Source organism: Globicephala melas, chromosome 18, assembly GCF_963455315.2.
Source record: "Globicephala melas chromosome 18, mGloMel1.2, whole genome shotgun sequence".
Lineage (NCBI taxonomy): Eukaryota > Metazoa > Chordata > Mammalia > Artiodactyla > Delphinidae > Globicephala > Globicephala melas.
The window spans coordinates 69445650-69453728 of NC_083331.1; the positions used below are offsets into that span (position 1 = coordinate 69445650).

Genomic DNA, 8079 nt, shown 5'->3' on the forward strand with positions numbered 1-8079 from the left:
TCTTGTAGTCTGAGGTCAGTTACCCATCCTTAGAATTTCATGCCGTTTCTTCAACACCTTCCTTCATTGGCCCCCATTCTTTTTTTTTTTTTTTTTTTTTTTGCTGTACACGCGCCTCTCACTTTTGTGGCCTCTCCCGTTGCAGAGCACAGGCTCCGGACGTGCAGGCGCAGCGGCCATGGCTCACGGGCCCAGCCGCTCCGCGGCATGTGGGACCCTCCCGGACCGGGCCACGAACCCGCGTCTCCTGCATCGGCAGGCGGACTCTCAACCACTGCGCCACCAGGGAAGCCCGACCTCATTCTTAGTTCTTGACACACTGATGCCTCCTATAGATAGCTATACATTAATAGGCCTTAAAGACTGGAATGCTGGGCTTTACTTTTTTTCTATCAGATCTAAAGCTTTTCTATTTCATCATGAATTCATTCATGTTTTTAAACATTCTCCTCTTTCTTCACCTCTCTAGTTCTTTTCTGTTGTTTTCTTTACTTCCTAAGCTGAAATGCTGCTTCCTTATCCCATCGTAGGTCATAGACCTTTTGAGGAAATACTACATCTAAGGACCATGTTGCCCAAAATGAATACACACAAGAATACTTTTGCCTATCTACACTATAATGCTATGATAATTAGTATATGTATTATATATAGAAAGCTTGTAATCATAACTTTATTAAAGATAGCAACTTTTATTATTATAAGGTGATTTTTTCTCATTTAATTCTTTTTTGAACTATTCTGTTTTTACATACTTCTACCTCACCTTTTATTTCTTTTGGTAGCAGGCGCCTAATATGTATTTCTTCATCTTTTTTATATTTCATTTTGAGCCATACTAGTATCGTAAGAGAACAGTCTTCTGCTATTTTTCAGAATTACACATTTTCAGTATATTATTTTACTGATCCTTTAATTTTGGAGGAGGAGAATGAAGCTAGTCTAAATTTTCCCTTGTGAATAGTTTCTTTCAACTTGATAAAAATACTGATGGAATATTTTCCTTTTTTTATTTTTCAAATTCAAAGTGTTCACCAGGCTAGATCTACATGTGGGCTACTTTTAATTAATTTTTCCTGGTCCATGATAACCCATCTTCATCTGAATATTTTTCCATCTAAAACAAAATAATTATTATATTTCCCTTAGAACAAGGCCTGTATTCCATTTGCTCTGTTCTCCCCATCAGGAAGAGCACTAATTTGTGTGTCTGTGTTGGCTGTCTTCCACATATAGCATCCTTGCCCCAAACAAAGTCCTCTTTTCATCTCCTTCCTTTGCATAACTGGAGATAAGTCTCACTCTTGATCTCTGCATAAATGATTCCCTTGGCTGCAGTGTTCTGACTTCTCATACTTCTAATTCTCCCGGACTCCCTCCCCGGAACCCCATCTCCTGCCCCAACCTCTGGACTCACAGGGTCAGTCCCTGTTATCTGAACACATTCTGTTTGGTGTGGCTGTCCTTGCCCTGGGGTCTCATGGAGAAACTGCCTCAGAAGTCAATGAATTCCATCTTACCAACAGAAAGCTCCACCTTTAACCTTCACCCCTTCACATTAAGGGCTTCTGCAGAAGCTCTGTTACTTATTTTTTGTACAAATCTCTGAGAAAGGGAATTGTGACCTGAACCTTAGTTTTACCCATCAGTTTCATGAGCCCAGTTCCATCAGTACTGAATCTACAAGAAATGCCTTAGGGTTGACAGCCTAGGAACAAACGGTCTTCTTCTCTCTGTACCTTTAGGGCACAGATTTCTCACTATATAAATTCCTTTGATCATTTATTTGAAGTCTGAGTAGGAAAGCAAAAAGCAGAATTAGACACCTGAGCTCAAAAATCACTTTTTCCTAAAAGACCTTTTTATTCAGCTTTACAACTTTTATAGCATTCCTACTTTGATTTTACTCTAAGAGGTATATTTTATCAGCTGGATTTCAGATGAATTTGTTAAAGGTCAAGTCTTTATACAGTGCAAAGGTCATAAATCCAAGATATTTTATCTTCTATTATTCCTGTAAAAGAGGGAAGATGATCCACAAATACTAAAAAGGCAGATTTACCTCAGAAAGCATATAAATCATCTTATTCAGAATTATAACCTTTAGAAAGCCAACTTGGAGCTATGTACATATCCATAACCTATAATATATATTATATATATTTCCATAAATTTATATATAATATATATCTACTTAAAAATTTAGATAATCCATTTTTTCCAGGAATATCACTGTTTGGAATTTATCATGAAAAATAATAACTTCCAATAGAAATAAATCCCTATACTCTAACTATCTATCAGGACATTATTTATGATGATGAAAAGCTGGCAACAGCAAATATCCCATGATAGAGTTATAGCCATGTTAAGTGAGCCTATATTCATAGGGCATAGTCTTATATTTATAATTTTTTAAGGAAGAAAACTGTATAGAAACATGAAAAATACTTATGACAAATAATAAATGGAAAAAACAGCATAAAAAAATGTACAACACATGACCACAGCTACACAAAAGTCATATAGTCTTAAAAATACACAGATAGTACAATCTTTTGTATTAGGTTATCGGGACTATGGTTGTTTATTCTCTTTTCACAATCCTTTCTGTCATTTCTTTCATATCTAATTATTTTTAAATTGAAAGGATTAATTTTAAAATGTTAAAAGTTTGTGCACAACGAGTTTTGAAGGTGTAAAAACTTCTTGCACAAGTCCTTGAGACAGGTAAGAATCATATAACATGACAACCTCCAAAATGTTGATAATGGGGGTGGGGCAATTTATAATTTCTTTAAACTGAAGGTCATAGTTTCCAAATCAAAACTAGAAAATAGGCTATCTCATTGTCTCTCCACTTGACTGCATATTTGTCTTTCCTGACAGATTCATAAGTCCTGGTCTATCTCTTTTCCTCATTGAACCTCCAGCTTCTAGCCCAGCGCCTGGTTTACATTGGGATACAATGTTATGGGGAGATGTGTTTTTTTTTTTCTTCACAAACTTGTCACTCTTCCCCTGGGATATATTCACATAGCTATGAAAATTCTAAAATTATCACAGCATCATTGATAAAGGATGAAACAAATATGTACATGCCTGCCCAAGTGTACACACACATATACACACTCACAATGGATGCAGGAAAGAGAAGAGAAGCAAACGGAACTCATTTCAAAGAAATGCCATACCCAAAGAAGAAGAAAAAAATGGTACCCAAAACTTCAATTCTCTAAACTGCAAGCAAATGCTACTATTTCAAGTCGATATTTTTCCTTTTACAAGTGTAATATTTTTCCTCTTTTGACTATGTCATAGCTAAAGTTTACCACCATTTCACATGGCTTGTCTTCAACTTTTGCAGAGCTCCTAGTATGCTTACCATCTACTCTGCCAAAATGTCACATCTTCTATGAACTCCAAGTGGGTCCAACCAGCCTGTTCACTTTTTCATTTTCTCTTAAACTTGACTTTTCCTTCACTCTAGTTTTAGCAACAGCCAGATCAAATATACTAGAGATGAATGGAAAATCCAACATCAAAGGCCCACAGAACAAAAGCCCACCGATTAGGAAATACATTTTTGCTGTTGTTGTAGAGGATTGAGAAGCCATGATTTTTATTTAGAACTGTTGAAACTTAATCTTTGAATGTTAAAAAAAAAACACCATTCCTGCTCTATATCTGCCTTGCGGATAACTGCCATAGGCCAACCTCTCCTCTCCTATTTAATTTCAAGTCACAGTTGTAGCTATGAAAATATGAATCATAATTTTTTTTAAAAAATAGCCACCTGTTACTTTCTGATCCCTATTAAAGGTCTTCGCCAACCCGGACCTCCTCGTACACAAACTCTCACCGCAAGGGCAATCCAGGCCTAGCTGATGACTGTACAAACATGAGATTAAAAACACATCCTTCCGAGGCCTGAACCTGAGTGTGTCTGAACACGCATCCTTGATCGGATATTCTCTGAACAATTATGCCTAAAATTGAAAGATTTACCCTATGATATTTCAAGCATTTATCAGGACCTGCGTTTAGAGTTACCACGCTGCCCTGAAAGAAGAAAATCTGAGTCCGAGAGATACAGCCCTGCTCAGGGTTCTGGGCCCGCCTTGAGTTTCCAGCCAGGAGACCCACACCGGTCTCTTAAGGGCTCAATGACAAAACGGTGTGGCTCTGGCAGGACCCTGCTTTGCTCGCCGTGTGGCCACCCTAATGACAGCCACTCAAACAGGCCAATTCATAAAGGGACGGATGTGAAGCGCAGAGCGACGCCCAGGAGCCTGGCGGCGGGGTGGACAAGGCCGGCCCGGAAACCTGCCGAGGCAGGCGGCCTTCACACCTGCGCGAGGGCCCCGGGGAGCGCTGCGCGGCCGCCTCACCCCCAGGCACCTGGCCCCCGGGTGCTGGCGGGGCAGGCCGAGGTCTGGCGGCCCGGGGCATCCAGCGCGCATCCGAGGCCGGGGAAGGCGCACCCCGCGGCGGGGCAGGGGAGCGCTTCCTGGCCGCCCGCGCCCGTTCCCCGCGCAGCCTGGGGGGCGCTCGCTCCGCTCTCCGCGCCCGGCCCTCGCCCCCCGCCCCCGGCCCGCCTGGGCCCGGCCAGGACCAGAGCGACCGGCGCGCCCCCCCGGGCCTCCGGCGGCCGTGACCAACCTGTAACCCCGGCGCTCAGAGCGGTCATGGTGCCGCGGCGGCGGCGGGCGGCGGCGGGCGGCGGCGGCGGCGGCGGCGGGCGGCGGCGGGCGGGGCGCGCACCCACCGCGAGGACGCGGCCCCTCACCTCCCGCGGCTCCGGCGGCGCGCTCCACCCGGGCTGCTGGGCCTGCGAGGGCGAGGGCGAGGGCGAGGGCGAGGGCGGGGGTGGGGGGGAGGGCTTTTTTCTTTCTGCCTTTTTTTTTTTTAAATCAGAGTTGGCTTTGCCGCAGGGGTTGGGATGCTGGAGGCACCCCGGGCTGAAGGGAGGAGACGGCAGAGGGGAGCGGGAAGGTCGGTGGCATCAGGTTCCTTGTCTCCGGCCGCCGCCACTGGCCCAGCCTCCCAGCAGCAGCAGCTGGGCTCTCCCCTACCAGCTAGCTCCTCCTGTGCTCCCTGGTGTGCTCACCGAGGGCTCCTCGCGCACTCGGGACGGGCACACGTACGGCCACCGCGGACAGGCGAGCGGGGCCCGTGTACGTGTGGTCTTGTCTTACTGGACACAGTATCTGAGGATGAGGACTAGTTTCACCCTTGAGTATGAAACTGCTAAATCATGAGGGCATCGGTGACGTTGATCTCTTCTAAGCATGTTAACATTTTCTCTTAACATTAAAATATTTCGTTATGTGCATGAGGCTGGATGCCCATTCAAAAAGTGGTCACCTCCAGGCGCTGTAAGGATACCCGGACAGGAAGCTGCACCTGATGTTTCCTGGGACTCCCAGCGGAGCAGGTTTGGGGAAATCTTGGAAATTTGAGCACCCTGCTCAGACCCAGGGGACATTATCCTCTCAGCTGCATTTGTTGAAAAGTTTACTCAGGCACCGGCATCTTGCTTTGTAGTCAGATATTAAACCCACCAAGAATCCTTGACAGTGATTTAGTGCTTGTGTGTGGTCCTGTCTACACACACAAGCACATAAATACAGGGAGAGAGAAAACTGAATGAAACTTCCTCTAGAAGAGAAATCAGAACCCCAAACCGAAGAACAATTCCCTATTACAAAATTATAGTCCAAGAGATGGGAGTAAAATCACATACACACATTTTTAAAATAAAATCTCTAGTTCTGCATATTTAATTAACTTATCATTTAAAAAAAAAACCCTTGCACAATCTATTCACATTGGGCCAGTGTTAGCACTTTTTATTATTTAGAGGAAATTTAAAAATAATTAGCATTTCATGAAATACAGAACCATGTGGAATATATTTTTCTGAAGATTTTAGAAAGACCAACTATATAAAAAGCTAAGTTTTAAACAAATGAAACCATATGGAAATATTCTTCACAACACAAAATGGACACACAATCGACACACAATCATTTCGAGGCCAAGGAGATGAGAATGCAGAAGTTATATATAGACAATTCCTTCAAAGAGTTATGCTGTAAACATTTGGAGAGAAATGGTGTGGGAGCTGAAAGAGGAAGCGGAGAAAAGACAATCATTATTCTTTTAAAGATGGGAGACATAACAATACATTTTTGCTAATGCAGTGGGTAGGGAAAACTTGGTGATGCAAGAAGATGATAAGTAAAGCATGTCCCTGAGTAGAAGAGAGGGTTGAACTTCACTAGACAAAGGACGGCTGGCCTGACCAAGAAGCACAGATGATTCATACATTCATTCATATTAACAGGAGAGAACGTAGAGTGTCAGGTCCTAAATGCAGGGAGGTGGGGAATTGGATGGCATGAGCTTGTGGAAATTATCTTCTAATTGATTTTATTTTTTATTTCAGTGAAAGAGGAAGAAACTCATCGAGTGAGGGCAAGGATTGAGGAAGGATGTGTTGGAGGTTTGAGGGAAAAATAAGTTGGGAAATTGTCAACTAGGACAGTGGGGGAGTGGCTGCACTAGGGAACATGATTACTGGTAATCTTAAGGACCCATTTGAAATTATTGATTATGAATTTATTATAAGAAATGCATATTTTTTCCTAGCCTTGTTTAGTTGCATGAGTGAAGGTAATTCCTATGAAATCTGGTTTTCTCCGGGTTGTAGTTTATCCTGGCAAATAATACAATATCTTCAAGCCCAGTATCATAGTAGCAAGGCTTCTTGTGAAAGTTCATTGGTTTCACATCACATTATTCCTGCAGGTATTGCACCTGTTTGGGCCCAAAATTTTAAAAAAAATAGAATTTAAGAAGATGACGTCAGATTTATGCTACTTTCTGAAGTCAATGAATCTTGCTCTAACACAGGTTTCTTTGAATTCAATAGCCCTTTTGCTCATGGAAGATATCTACAGAGAGAAAAAAGAAATGAGAAAATATATTATCAAGGGGAAGGAAAGATGAAGCCATTTGGACAATAGCAAGTAAATAAAAGGATTCTTTAAAGAATATGCATTGTGGTTTCTCTCCAAAACTATTCAACCTCATTAATCTCAGTGGAAACCTGCAAAGTTGATTTTGAGATGTTTTCAGCTTGAATCTATCAAAACACATCTATTCCTTAAAGAGCACAAGTAATCAAGGGAAATTTCTAAAAGGTATGAGAAATATATTCACCTGATGGATTATTCTACATTAATATTTTCCAATGGATAAGTTGGTCTTGTTTCCATACTGTCTTTTATGGTAATTATTTATAAACACGTCTACTTATTTAAAGGCCCTTAAACTTAACCTTATAAGCCTTTGCCTCCCTATTTTGCTTTGTCTAATACTTTTTTTACCCAGTAAGGTTCTCAATCAATATTTGTTTGACGAATTAACTAAATACCAATTAGTTCACAAATTTAATTGTCCAAGATTAAACACTTTGTATGAATAATTTTCCCTTTGATGCAAAAGGTATTTTTAGTGAGGCTGTCAAATATTTTTATATTAGGAACAGAAAATTTTCCATTCCCTTACCAGAAAGCAATCTCAAAACACAGCTGTAATAATGTCTAATTACTAAACTGCCAGGGAACTGAAGCTTCCTACTTTAGTGTGAAAATAAAATAGAGGATGATGTTGAATAAGTATGCCCTCATTAATTTTTGAAACATCCTCACATTGTAAGACTGGAAAAAACCTGCAGAGGCCATTAGATTCAGTATCTACATCTAGGCAGGATGATAACTAAATTATACAAAAAATATTGTTGCCTCTCTTGTATCAGAACCTTCAGTGAAAAAACTTATAAAATTGTTTTAGCTATAAATTTTCACAACACTATATAACAAAATAAAAAGTATAGATATGATCTGGCTGTTGTGTTTATATAACATTAAGCCATTGAAGTAATGGATCTTTTTAACTAAAATTGCAGACTCCAGCAACGATTTTCTTGTTATTAAAATCCTTCCAGTGATCCAAGAGTATATTTGTTTTTCCAAATAGTCACCAGAAATCTTCTTGATTTAAGCCTATTTC

The 8079-nt window shown here is 41.2% G+C and overlaps 1 protein-coding gene across 2 annotated transcripts in view; it reads right to left on the reverse strand.

Moving 5' to 3' along the window:
• The window catches only part of NALCN (sodium leak channel, non-selective), a 292588-nt gene extending 287847 nt beyond the window's left edge, over positions 1-4741 (reverse strand). For both annotated transcript variants that reach the window (XM_060287757.1, XM_060287756.1), the window contains exon 1: positions 4663-4741. The gene's annotated coding sequence lies outside the window, so the exon portion shown is untranslated. The remainder of the gene's footprint in view (positions 1-4662) is intronic.
• Positions 4742-8079: the final 3338 nt, after the last annotated feature.